Source organism: Musa acuminata, chromosome BXJ2-2, assembly GCF_036884655.1.
Source record: "Musa acuminata AAA Group cultivar baxijiao chromosome BXJ2-2, Cavendish_Baxijiao_AAA, whole genome shotgun sequence".
Classification (NCBI taxonomy): domain Eukaryota; kingdom Viridiplantae; phylum Streptophyta; class Magnoliopsida; order Zingiberales; family Musaceae; genus Musa; species Musa acuminata.
The window spans coordinates 4,493,259-4,507,638 of NC_088339.1; positions in this window are offsets into that span (position 1 = coordinate 4,493,259).

The following is a 14,380-nucleotide window of genomic DNA, read 5'->3' on the forward strand; positions in this document are numbered from 1 at the left end:
GACGTAATCATAGAGTTCATTGATACTAAACATCAACTAGCTGACATTTTTACAAAACCTCTAAGTGAAGAACAATTTGATTTCATAAGAAGAGAATTAGGAATGTTGATGTATCCGAATAGATAAACTAGTTAAAATTATTTTTCGGACTTTATTGAATGATCAAATCACTTGATTGCCATTACATGCCTAGATAACATATTGGAAATTATGTGTTGAATACAAAAATATTTTGTCTTCATGATTGTATTTGAAAATACGTAGTATAGTCTTGTTCGAATGCATAAAAGAGTTCATTTTTCGGATTCGCTTAACAATTAGAATGCTAAAAATCGAATTTTCTCATACACTCTTATGAAAAATATTTTTTTCTGAAATGGATTTGATGAAATGATTCCTGCTTATGAATTCCATCTTGAAATATGGATGATAGTATTTTTACTTGCAAAAAGCTGTTTCAAACACATATCTTGACTCAAAGTAAACTCACAAATAGCTGGAATCACAAATGGCTTTCCTCCTTCATGCAAAAAGGATTATAACAAAAAAAAAAGGGAAGAAGTATTCAAAGCAATCTACGTATCATGCCTTCCTTTATATGCTTCATAACTTGCTTATATTGTTCTCCTGGTATCACAACTACCATGCTTTTTGTTGATGACAAAGGGGGAGAAATATATGAATTGATGCTATAAACACTGATGCTATGATTATGCCATGCTTGCATCACCAAGAGATATATGAACATATGCCATGCATTAATTTGCATTATGCCTTGAGTTGATATCTTACTATGTGAAGAAATGCAACACTTGCTAAAATATTTGAAATGTGTACATCATGTAATGATATCAAAATCTTACTTCACAACTTTACAAGTTGATATCTTACCATGTGAAGAAATGCAACACTTGCTAAAATATTTGAAATGTGTACATCATGTAATGATATCAAAATCTTACTTCACAGCTTTACATGTTGATATCTTACAATATGATGAATTGCTATAATTACCATCATTCAAACTTGTTATGTAAAATTTGAAAATGAATGTCAAGCCTTGACATTATCTTCAGAGAGATACATCATGATGGGAGTATTGATAAGCTCAGTCTTCGAGCTCTGCCAGGCGGTGCAACCGCCTCAGTCAAGAGGTGCAACCGCCTGAGCTCGGTCTTTGAGCTCTGTCAAGAGGTGCAACCGCCCTTGACAGGAGGTAGCACCACCCAGAGGCTCAGTCTTCGAGCTCTGCCAGGCGGTGCAACCGCTCCAGTCAGGAGGTGCAACCGCCTGATCCCGGAATTCCGGGAATTGACAGTTTTGAGCTCCAAATTTGAACTAGGTTGGGGCCTATAAATACCCCACCCATTCAGCACTGAAAGGCAAGGAACTAACACTGAAATCTTGATCCTTTTCTGTGATTCTTAGAGCTCAAAATTGTTGTAAAGGCCAAAAGTTCTTCTCCCTCTGTTCTTCCAAGTTCTGAGTTGTAAAGAGAGGAGAGAAAAATTCTATAAGGGTTGTCTCCTAAGCCCGTCAAAAGGAGTGAAACTGTAAAAGGGTGGTTGGCCTTCGCCTATTGAAGGAAGGCCTCTAGTTGACGTCGGTGACCTCATCGGTGGAGGAATCCAAAAGTGGAGTAGGTTAAGATTGACCGAACCACTCTAAATCTCGGTTTGCATTTACTTTGAGCATATTATCTTTACTGCAAACCTCCTATGAAGCTTACTGCTTTTTGCGCATATACGATCGGGTTTCAAGCTTTGCACTTTTCGAATCAGCGTTTAGATGTAAATCTGCTTTTTCATACGATCATCATATTTCAGATTGCGTTTACGTTTTGATTTCTACCATAACTGCAAACTGTCTTTATACCCTTGCTTAAATTGCATCTCTCCTAATCAAGTGATTTACGAATCAACATTTAGACGTAAATCAGTTTCTTCGTACGAACGCCGTATTTCAGTTTGCGCTTATATTCTGGTTTTCATCATAACTGCAAACTACCTTCATAGATTGACTTTAACATCATCTTGCTTGATCTTAAGTTAAAGTAATCTTAGAATCGGCTTTCACATAGAAATCATTTTTATCGTTCGAACGCAGTTTCGTTTTAATCGCAGAAAGTTTTCCACTGCACTAATTCACCCCCCCCTCTTAGTGCTCTTGATCCTAACAAACATAGTGAATGTGTACTGATTACCAAGCTCTTAACGACATAACCATCAAGGACAAATACCTTATTCCAGTAGTAGATAAACTGTTTGATAAATTAAAGGGAGCATAAGTCTTTATAAAGCTAGACCTTCGATCCGGGTATCATCAAATATGAGTATGCGAAGAAGACATACCGAAAATCGCCTTTCGAACACACAACGACCACTACGAATTTTTAGTAATGCCCTTTGGTCTCACCAATGCTCCCTCACCTTCTAGAGCCTTATAAATGATATTTTCTAGAATTATTTTCATAAGTTTATTCTGGTTTTCTTTGATGATATCCTTATTTAAAATCCTTTTATTGAAAGTTATTTCTAGCACTTATGACTTGTTTTGACGATTTTGTGAGAACATGTTCTTTTTGTCAAAAAATCGAAGTGCAACTTTCTTCAACATAAGGTGAAATATCTTGGGCATATTATATCAGAGGAAGATGTGGCAATGGACCCCTCCAAAATTGAAGTACTACAGAACTGGTCGACCTCAAGGAACATAAAACCACTACGCGGCTTTCTCGGTTTAACAGACTACTATCGTAAGTTCGTGAAAAACTATAGAAAGATCATTGCACCCCTTACTTCCTTACTGAAAAAAGATGCTTTCTAATGATCAGACAAAGCCACCACCACCTTCAACGAACTTAAAGCCACAATGACGACAACGCCCGTACTAGTGCTACCTAACTTCGGCAAGAGTTTTGTTATTGAAATCAATGCCTCCGTAGTCAAAATTGGTGCTATACTAATGCAAGATGGCTACCCCCTCGCTAATATTAGTAAGGCATTATCTCCTTCCCATCTCAAGATGACTATTTATGATAAGGAGATGCTTGCGATTATGCATGCGGTGACCAAATGGAGACCGTACTTGATCGGGCAACGCTTTCAAATCAAGACCGACTAGAAAAGGCTAAAATATTTCTTGAGTAGAAGATATCTTCCCTCGAGCAACAAAAATGGATAACAAAGCTTCTTGGATATGACTATGAAATAACTTACAAAAAGGGGAAAGATGTTGTAGATGCGCTTTCGCGACTACGAGAACAAGCTAAATTTTCGGCTGTTTCACTTCTGACTAGTGACTTCCTTGAGGATATTAAGAGGGAATGGCAGGAAGGTCCAAAGACCAGTAAGATCATAAAAAAAATGGAGGAAGCACCAAGCTCCGTTGCTCATTACAATGGGGACTCAAAAGAATTGCGCTATAAGGAACGCATTGTGCTTGTGCCAAATTCTACTTGCATAAAGATCATCTTTCAAGAGATGCATTCCACACCTGCGTCCGAACACTTTGGGTTCCTTAGAACCTATAAGAGAATTAAGCAAAATTTTTATTGGGTAGGGACGAAAAATATTATTGCTAAATTTGTGGCACAATATGATGTATGTTAACGACATAAAGGCGAGACAATGGCAAGCCCCAAAAAGCTGTAACCTTTACCCGTACTGGACTCAATATGGACTGATATATTAATGGACTTTATCGAAGGGCTTCCGTCATCACAAAGAAAAAGTACAATTCTTGTTGTGGTTGATCACCTTACAAAGTATGCTCACTTTTACGCTGTTCGTAATCCCTACACTGTTTCTAGTATTGCTCAAATCTTTATGGAGAATATTGTAAAATTATATGGGATGTTGAGATCTATTGTAAGTGATCATGATAAGGTCTTCATAAGTAGATTTTGGACAGAGTTATTCCAGATGCAGGGCACTAAATTGAAACTGAGTACGACATATCACCCACAAACCGACGGCCAGACTGAAGTGGTGAACAGGTGCTTGGAGACATACCTTAGATGCTTCACCAGTGATTGACCAAAAGAGTGGACAAAGTGGCTTCCCTGGGCTGAGTGGTGGTATAATACAACTTATCATTCATCCATAAAATGTACTCCCTATGAGGCTATATATGCCCGACCTCCCCCTGTGATCCCAAAATATGTATTGGGCACCTCTAAAGTAGAACAAGTAGATAGGGAACTATAGGACAGAGACAAAATACTAAAGTTACTAAAAGATAATCTCCCTATGCAACAACAATATGATCAGCACAAAGGCGAAAAAGAATTTTCAGTAGGAGATTAGGTCTTCTTACGGCTCCAACCAAACAAGCAAATATCAATCTAGACCAGCGTATCAGAGTGGAAGCATACAGATTGGACTTACCTGCTAGCTCCCAAATCCATCCAGTCTTCTATGTGTCATGTTTACCATAGCTATATACCAAATATGACTACCCAAGGAGAACTCCAGACCTAGCCGAGTGCCATTATTGATCGATGGATTGTGACTCGATGACGACGACCCACTATTGAAGTGCAAATATAGTGGGCAAACCTACCAGTAGAAGATGTCACTTGAGAGAACTATGATGAGTTGAAGATCAAATTCCCATAATTCATAGATCGTCAGCCTCTAGGACAAGGCTGATTTGAAGAGGGTGGGTCTATTAGGACTCTAGCTAGGAGAGTCCTAATTGAATTTTATTGAAAGGGGCATTCATGTAAAACCTACCTAGCCAACCCCTATTAAAGAGGTGAAGAGGCCGACTAGGGTTAGGGTTAGTTGGGAGGTTACTTCTTAGAGTATGAGTCTTATTAGGAGTTAGTTAGAAGTAGGAGTCCTATTTGTTGAATCTCGGATTTTGATGATAAAATCAATTGATGGATTAATTGATCTAATCCATATTATTGAGTTAAGTGTGCAGGATTAACTACAATAACCAGAAAACACAAAGCAAGAATACCGGAGTCAAGTTCGATAGACGTTTAAGAGTCCGAAGAATCGTCGGAGATGCTGCCGGAACCAACCGAGAAGAAATCGGAAACCTGTCGAAATTTTTGAAAGTTTGGCGAAGAGATCGTCGGAGGTTCGCGGAGATCATCGAGAAGGCTCGGCTACTCATTAAAGTCATCACAAGATCGGGAGTTTGCTGGGAGTCCGTCGGAAGAAGTTCGTCGGAAAGCTCGCTGGAACAAGACTCGACGTTTGCGGTTGAAAACTTGCTTAGGATGTTTTTGGTTATGTAGTTCACATGTAATTAGGATTAGGATTAAGAGATAATCCTATATCTTGGATAGGGGCCAACTGGGCCTAAAATTAGACTTGGTTTGGGCTAAATTTAAAGCCCAACCAGTGAACCGGAGGGTCTGGCGGTGGGACCGCCATATTGGGCGGTTGCACTGCCCAGCACCCGAGAGAAGGGCGGTGGCACCGCCCAGCACCCGAGAGCTGGCCGGTGGCACCGCCACTGACAGGTGGTGGCACCGCCAACATCGGAAACCAAAGAGAATTTAAATTTTGGAGCCCAAATTTGAATCCTCTTGAGGCCTATAAATACCCCTCAAATCTCAGCTGAGATTACAACTTTTTGAGAAGCAATTGATTGAGAGAAAGGTTTTAGAAAAGTCTTAGATCTTCTTGTTTTCAATTTGCTAGTGTTCACCTCCTTCTTTCTTGCTGAAAATCTGTAAGAGAGTGAACTGCTTGTAAAAAGTTGTAAGAGGGGTATTTACCCTTCCCTTTCAAGAGATTTGCTAGTGGAAGGTGGGAGCCTCATCGAAGAGGGGCCTCGTAAGTGGATGTAGGTCATTGGACCGAACCACTTTAAAATCGGCGTAATCTCTGGTTTGCATTTCATTAGTGCTATTTACATTACTGCAAACCTTCTTACTTGCTTTCTTTCCTCATTACCTTTGCTGCACAACTTTGCGAATACGCTTACAAGTTAAGCACTTCTGAGTTCGTTTTTTATCATATGAAAGATTTGTCAAAACCGACGTTTTAATCCGCTGCACTAATTCACCCCCCCCTCTTAGTGCCGCTCCGATCCTAATAATTGGTATCAGAGCTAGGCTCACTCTCATATTTGGTTTGATACCAAAGAGAGATGGCTTACTCCGGCATACATGAGGGTCATTCTATCACACGTCCACCCTTGTTTAATGGGTCGGATTATACTTATTGGAAGACTCGTATGAGGATCTTCCTCATTTCTATGGATTTCGAGCTTTGGACTATTGTTGAAAACGGATTTCAAAAATCTTCTCTTCCGATAAGCGAATGGAATGAATCGGAGAAGAAGGTTTTTGCTTTAAACGCAAAGGCTATGAATGCCTTGTTTTGTATACTAGACAAAAATGAATTTAATCGTGTTTCAATTTGTGATTCGGCTTTTGATATTTGGAGAACTCTTGAGGTCACTCATGAAGGCACTAGCCGAGTGAAAGAGTCCAAAATCAATATCCTTGTGCACTCTTACGAACTTTTTCGAATGAAACCAAGTGAGTCCATTGGAGACATGTACACCCGGTTCACGGATGTCATCAATGGACTCAAAGCTCTTGGTAAAGATTTTACTAACTTTGAACTAGTAACTAAAATCTTAAGATCCCTCCCTAAAAGTTGGGATCCAAAAGCTACGGCCATTCAAGAGGCCAAAGACCTTAAAACATTCCCTCTTGAAGAACTTATTGGGTCTCTAATGACCTACGAAATGACATGTCAAGCTCATGATGAGCTCGAGAACCCCCTTCCAAAGAACAGGAAGGATATGACACTCACATCACAAGAAGACCACTTGAAAGGAACATCAAGTGATGAGGACAGTGATAATGACATTGCACTTTTGACTCAAAAATTTAAAAAATATTTAAGAAAGAATAAATTTAAAAATAATACAAAAAATAAATTCGAACACAAGAAGGACCAAGTGATTTGCTATGAGTGTAAAAAACCGGGACACTACAAGAACGATTGTCCTCAAGCTAAAAAGAGAACATCAAAGAAGAAGGCACTCAAGGCAACGTGGGATGATTCAAGCGCGTCCGAAGAAGAGGAGTCCAACACCGAGCAAGTTGCTCATTACGCCCTAATGGCCATCGAAGAAGAGGTAACAGATTTAATTGATGCAGATTTACCTTATCATGAATTATTAAATGCCTTCCATGAGTTATTTGATGAATGTAAGATAATTAGTAGAAAATACAAATTGCTAAAAAAGGAGCATGATAGTCTCACTTGTGATATTGATAAATTAAAAACTGAATATCATGATAGTTTAGCTCCATGTGTAAAATGCCATGATCTAGAATCTCTTCAAAAGGAGAACTTGCTACTTAAGGACACCTTGAAGAAATTCGAGGTTGGTAGTAAGTCTTTGAATATGATCGTTACAAATAAGGGTCATGTTCCTAAAAGAAGTGGAATCGGATTTGTGAGAAGTTCTCACCAAAATCCAGCCACCTTCATTAAAGGCCCCCCCCCGTCTTACATATTCGGCTCCAAAGCAATTGCAACTTTTGTTGCAAATATGGACATAAAACTTATAAATGTCCATTCAAGTAAATTAGTCCGAACAAACTAATTTGAGTTCCTAAAGGAACCATGATCAATTCTATGCAATATGATGAACAAGTTAAATCAGTTTTTAAGGCACCCAAAAGAAAATGGGTACCTAAAAGTAATCCCTTCTTGTAGAAACATACACCATCATAAGCTAGGAGCAAGAGATGGTATCTAGATAGTGGATTCTCAAGACATATGACTGGAGATCCATCTCATTTCTCTATGCTCACTAGCAAAGAAGAAGGGTACGTCACATTTGGAGACAACAACCAAGGCAAAATCATTGGCAAGGGAACCATAGGTAACAAATTAAAATTTTCTATTGATGATGTCTTACTAGTTGATGGATTGAAACATAATCTCTTGAGTGTTAGTCAATTATGCGATAAAGGTTATATCGTTAGATTTGAATCAAATGTGTGTATTATTGAAATACCAAACCATAACATAACTATGATTGCATTAAAACAAAATAATGTCTACACCATCAACCTTGATGAACTGAGTAATGAAATGTGCTTCTCTGCTTTAAATGATGATGCTTGGCTTTGGCATAGGAGACTAGGCCATGCAAGCATGAAACTAATATCTAAGATCTCATCTAGAGAATTAGTGTGAGGAATTCCAAATATAAAGTTTATTAAGGACAAAGTATGCGATGCATGTCAACTAGGTAAACAAATAAAAACTAGTTTCAAACCAAAAACTCAAATTAGCACCACTAGACCATTACAATTGATTCATTTGGACTTATTTGGACCAATTGACACGACAAGTCTAGGAGGAAGCAAATATGCGTTCGTAATTGTGGATGACTATACTAGATACACTTGGACCTATTTCTTGGCTCACAAAAGTGATTGTTTCAAGTGTTTCTCTAAATTTTGTAAACTCACTCAAAACCAAAAAGGTTTCATGATTTCATCAATTCGGAGTGATCACGGTGGTGAATTTCAAAACCGTGACTTTCAAAATTTTTGTGAAGTTAATGGATACAATCACAACTTCTCCACTCCGAGGAATCCCCAACAAAATGGAGTAGTTGAAAGAAAAAATAGAAACCTACAAGAAATGGCAAGAACGATGTTAAATGAACATAGTCTACCCAAGTATTTTTGGGCCGAAGCCGTAAATACAGCTTGCTACATCATGAATAGGGTCCTAATAAGACCATCCCTATCAAAAACTCCCTATGAATTATGGAATAATAAAAAACCTAATATTTCCTATTTTAAAGTTTTCGGTTGTAAATGCTTTATTTTGAATGAAAGTGATGCCTTAGGAAAATTTGATGCTAAATCCGATGAAGGCATCTTTCTTGGTTACTCTTTCGTTTCTAAGGCTTTTCGGGATTTTAACAAAAGAACCTTAGTAATAGAAGAGTCTATTCATGTAGTTTTTAATGAAATTTCTAATTTAAAGAAAAATGATTTTGATGATGATCTTGGTTTTGATAATTTGAATTTAAATGAACCCCCTCCTCAAAATAACAACTTGGATGCACCTTCTTCCGAAATTTCCTTACCCAAGGAATGGAAGTATATAGATGCTCATCCAAAGGAGCTAATTATAGGAGATACATCAAAAGGGGTTCAAACTCGTTCATCTTTCAAGAATTTTTGTGCTAACGCTGCCTTTCTTTCTCAAATCGAATCTAAATGCATTGACGAGGCCATAAAAGATGATTTTTGGGTTATTGCAATGCAAGAGGAATTAAATCAATTTGAGAGAAATAAGTATGGAAGCTTATTCCTAGACCTAGTGACCATTTAGTCATTGGTACTAAATGGGTCTTTAGAAACAAGCAAGACGAAAATGGTATCGTGGTTAGAAACAAGGCTAGATTAGTGGCCAAAGGTTTCAACCAAGAAGAAGGTATCGATTACAAAGAAATCTTCGCTCCCGTGGCTCGATTAGAAGCCATAAGGATGCTCCTTCCCTATGCTAGTAGTAATAATTTTAAACTGTTTCAAATGGATGTCAAAAGTGCTTTCTTAAATGGTTTTATTTCCGAAGAAGTATATGTCGAACAACCTCCCGGATTTGAAAATTCTCTTCTTCCTAATCATGTATTCAAATTGACTAAGGCTCTCTATGGCTTAAAACAAGCTCCTAGAGCTTGGTATGAAAGGCTTAGTTCATTTCTTATTTTAAATAATTTTACCAAAAGCAAGGTTGATACTACATTGTTTATCAAACAATTTGAAAATAATTTTCTTATTGTGCAAATTTATGTTGACGATATTATTTTTGGCTCTTCGGATGAATCACTATGTGAATCATTTGCCAAATGTATGAGTCATGAATTTGAAATGAGTTTAATGGGTGAATTAACTTTTTTTTTGGGATTACAAATCAAACAACTTAGTGATGGTATATTTCTTAACCAATCTAAATATACATTGGAATTGTTAAAAAGATTTAACATAGATAATTCAAAAGCAATAAACACCCCTATGAGTACTTCGACTAAGTTAGATATGGATGAAAATAATGAAAATTTTGATCAAAAAACATATAGGGGAATGATAGGTAGTCTACTCTACCTCACCGCGACTAGACCAGATATTATGTTTAGTGTAGGACTTTGCGCTAGGTTTTAATCTAATCCTAAATTATCACATCTTAAGAGTGTTAAAAGAATATTTAGGTATCTTAAAGGAACTCCAAATTTAGGATTATGATATCTAAAATCTGAAAAATTCGATTTAATAGCTTATGCAGATGCTGATTTTGGCGGATGCAGGATAGATAGAAAAAGTACATCTGGAACATGCCAATTTTTAGGACATGCACTTGTTTCTTGGACTTCTAAGAAACAAAATTCAGTTGCACTATCTACGGCGGAAGCCGAATACATTGCTGCAAGTGCATGTTGTGCACAAGTTGTTTGGATGAAAAATACATTAGAAGACTATGAAATTCACTTCAAAAACATTCCCATAAAATGTGATAATACTAGTGCTATATGTCTTACTAAAAATCCAATTCAGCACTCTAAAACTAAGCACATCGATGTTAGGCATCATTTCATACGCGATCATGTCCTTAACAATAATGTTGTTCTAGAATTCATTGACACAAAGCATCAATTAGCAGATATATTTACAAAAGCTTTGAATGAAGACCAATTTGAAATCATTAGAAGGGAATTAGGTATGTTAAATTGTCCCTAAGAACAAACTTGTTTGAATGGATTTTTCGTAAAGTTTTTTCATCCTCTCTCCGTTCCTCGGTGGATTTGATCCTTCTCTTTCGATTCTAAATGACATGTTAAAATTACCTTATCCTCTCTTGAGTCAAACACCGCTCCCATCTGATCAAGATTAATGATTTTATGATATTGTGTGAATCTCGAAATTAATTTTGATGGCTTGATTATGAGTTTCAAGTTGAAGATTTGAATTTGAAAGAGTTTGTATTCGAATTATAATCTTGACTTTTTGGAGTTACTACTTGAAATTTTTTCTTAATCACAATCTCTTCTTTGTACACCTACAATTTTTGTTATTTATAAAAAGAAGAGATTTGATAAAATGGATGAATGCTGAATTTTTTCCTTTAAGATGAACTCTGCATAAATATTTTAGCATGCTTAATTTTGAATGATGAATTTGTAATCACAAATTGTGTGCTTAAGTCTCATTCCCTTTTTGTTGATGACAAAGGGGGAGAAGTGATGACTAAGTGATGACTTGTACCATTTTGATAGCATGACTTATATGTGATATGAATGTCTTGTACCATTTTGATAGCATGACTTATAAGTGATATGAATGTCTTAAATGCCTTGCAAAATCTTTGAGAATATCGCAAGATTGATTGATCATATTGAAAGCATGCCTTACATTTATATCATGAAATTCATGTTGAAAATCTTTATCTCCTGTCATAGTAAAAATCATCCCTTATCATTTGACTTGAAAATGATTTTCATCGAAGTTTCGTATTTACTATTGCTTAATGAGAATAACGATAAGTTCAACGGTTAGAACTTATCGGTTTATGCTTGAATTCAATGGGATGGAATTCAAGTATTTTTATCTTCTCATAATATGGCATATAGATAGGGGGAGTTATGTTTAACTCCGTCATCAATTGATTGTCATCATAAAAAAAGGGGAGATTGTTGAATCTCGGATTTTGATGATAAAATCAATTGATGGGTTAATTGATCTAACCCATATTATTGAGTTAAGTGTGCAGGATTAACTATGATAACCAGAAAACACAATGCAAGAATACCGGAGTCAAGATCGATAGATGTTTAAGAGTCCGAAGAATCGTCGGAGATGCTGTCGGAACCAACCGAGAAGAAATCGGAAACCTATTGAAATTTTCGGAAGTTCGTCGAAGAGATCGTCGGAGGTTCGCGAAGATCACCGAGAAGGCTCGGCTACTCGTTAAAGTCATCACAAGATCGGGAGTTTGCTAGGAGTCCGTCGGAAGAAGTTCGTCGGAAAGCTGGCCGGAACAAGACTCGACGTTCGCGGTTGAAAACTTGCTTAGGATATTTTTGGTTATGTAGTTCACATGTAATTAGGATTAGGATTAAGAGATAATCCTATATCCTAGATAGGGGCTAACTGGGCCCAAAATTAAACTTGGTTTGGGCTAAATTTAAAGCCCAACCAGTGAACCGGAGGGTCTAGCGGTGGCACCGCCAGATTGGGCGGTTGCACCACCCAGCACCCGAGAGCTGGGCGGTGGCACCGCTTGGCTGGGCAGTGGCACCGCCAGTCCACTGTCAGTGTCAGACACTAACAAGCGGTGGCACCGCCATTGACAGGCGGTGGCACCGCCAGCATCGGAAACTAAAGAGAATTCAAATTTTGGAGCCTAAATTTGAATCCTCTTGAGGCCTATAAATACCCCTCAAATCTCAGCTGAGATTACAACTTTTTGAGAATCAATTTATTGAGAGAAAGGTCTTAGAAAAGTCTTAGCTAGTCTTGTTTTCAATTTGCTAGTGTTCACCTCATTCTTTCTTGCTGAAAATCTGTAAGAGAGTGAACCACTTGTAAAAAATTGTAAGAGGGGTATTTACCCTTCCCTTTCAAGAGATTTGCTAGTGGAAGGTGGGAGCCTCATCGAAGAGGGGCCTCGCAAGTGGATGTAGGTCATTGGACCGAACCACTTTAAAATCGGCGTAATCTCTGGTTTGCATTTTATTAGTGCTATTTACATTACTGCAAACCTTCTTACTTTCTTTATTTCCTCATTACCTTTGCTGCACAACTTTACGAATACGCCTTCAAGTTAAGCACTTCCGAGTTCATTTTTTATCATACGAAAGATTTGTCAAAATCGACGTTTTAATCTGCTGCACTAATTCACCCCCCCCCCTCTTAGTGCCGCTCCGATCGTAACACTATTAGGAGCTAGGGTTTAGAAGCCCTATAAATAGTCATATATTTATCCTCTTTTGACAAGCAATAGATGAATCTTCTTAGCAGCCTTTGAGCAGCAACTTGGAGGAAGGAACCCCTATAGATTTTCAAGGAGGTCAATTCCCTAAAAAGATCAACCCCAAGTTTAGAATCTGCTAGGGTTTTAACAATAGATCTCCGGTCATGTGCCTTGAGCATCCACTATCAAGGTACCATCTCTTGCTCCTAGCTTATGATGATAAACATTTCTACAAAAAAGGGTGATTTTTTTGGTACCCATTTGACCTTAGGTGCCTAAAAAATCGATCGACTTAACTTATCATTTTGCATAGAGTTCTTTACGGTTCCTTTAGGAACCCAAATCAATTTGTGTGGACTATATCTCTTAAACAGATATTTATAAACAATATGTCCAAGTTTGCAACAAAAGTTATATTTGGTGTGGGGTGATACATGCTAGGTAGGGCCTTTAACAAAGGTGATTGGATTTTGGTGAGAGCTACTCACAAATCCAATTCCACCTTTTCTATGAACGTGACCCTTATTACAAGGATCATGTTCAAGGACTTGCTACCAACTTCAAATTTTTCTAAAGTTTCATATAGTTACAAATTTTCCTTTTTAAGCATTTATAATTCATCACATTTTGTGCAAGGAGCTAAACTATCATCATGTTCAATTTTTAATCTATCAAAATCATTAACAAGAGAAGCATGCTCCTTTCTTAACAGTTTATACTTTTTACTAACTAATTTATATTCCTCAAATAATTCATGAAAAGTACTTAAAAGCTCATCGAAGGATAAATTTACATCTAATATACTACTTACCTCATCTTAGATAGCCATCAGTGTGTAGTGAGCAACTTGCTCTTTGTTAGTTAGCTCCTCTTCTTCAGATGTACTTGAGTCGTCCCAAGTTTCTTTAGGGGCTTTCTTTTTCTTTGGTTGCTTCCTTTTTGCTTAGGGATATTCGCTTTTGAAATGTCCCGGCTTCTCGCATTTGTAGCTTATAATTTGTTCTTTCTTGGGTTCAATTTTATTTTTTATGTTATTTTTAAATTTATTCATTTTTATGAAGTTTTTGAACCTTTTTGTCAAGAGTGCCAAGTCATCATCATAGTCCTCATCACTTGAACTGTTTTCAAGTGGTCTTCATAAGTTCTTAGTGCCAGATCATTCATGTTCTTTGGAAGGTTGTTCTCAAGCTCATTATAAACATTGCAAGTCATCTCATAGGTCATTAGTGACCCAATAAGTTCTTCGAGAGGGAAATTATTTAAATCCTTGGCCTTTTGGATAGCTATTACTTTAGGGTCCCAACTCTTTGGAAAGGATCTCAAGATTTTATTAACAAGTTCAAAGTTTGAAAAATATTTACCAAAAGCTTTTAAAATATTGATGATATCCATAAAACGGGTGT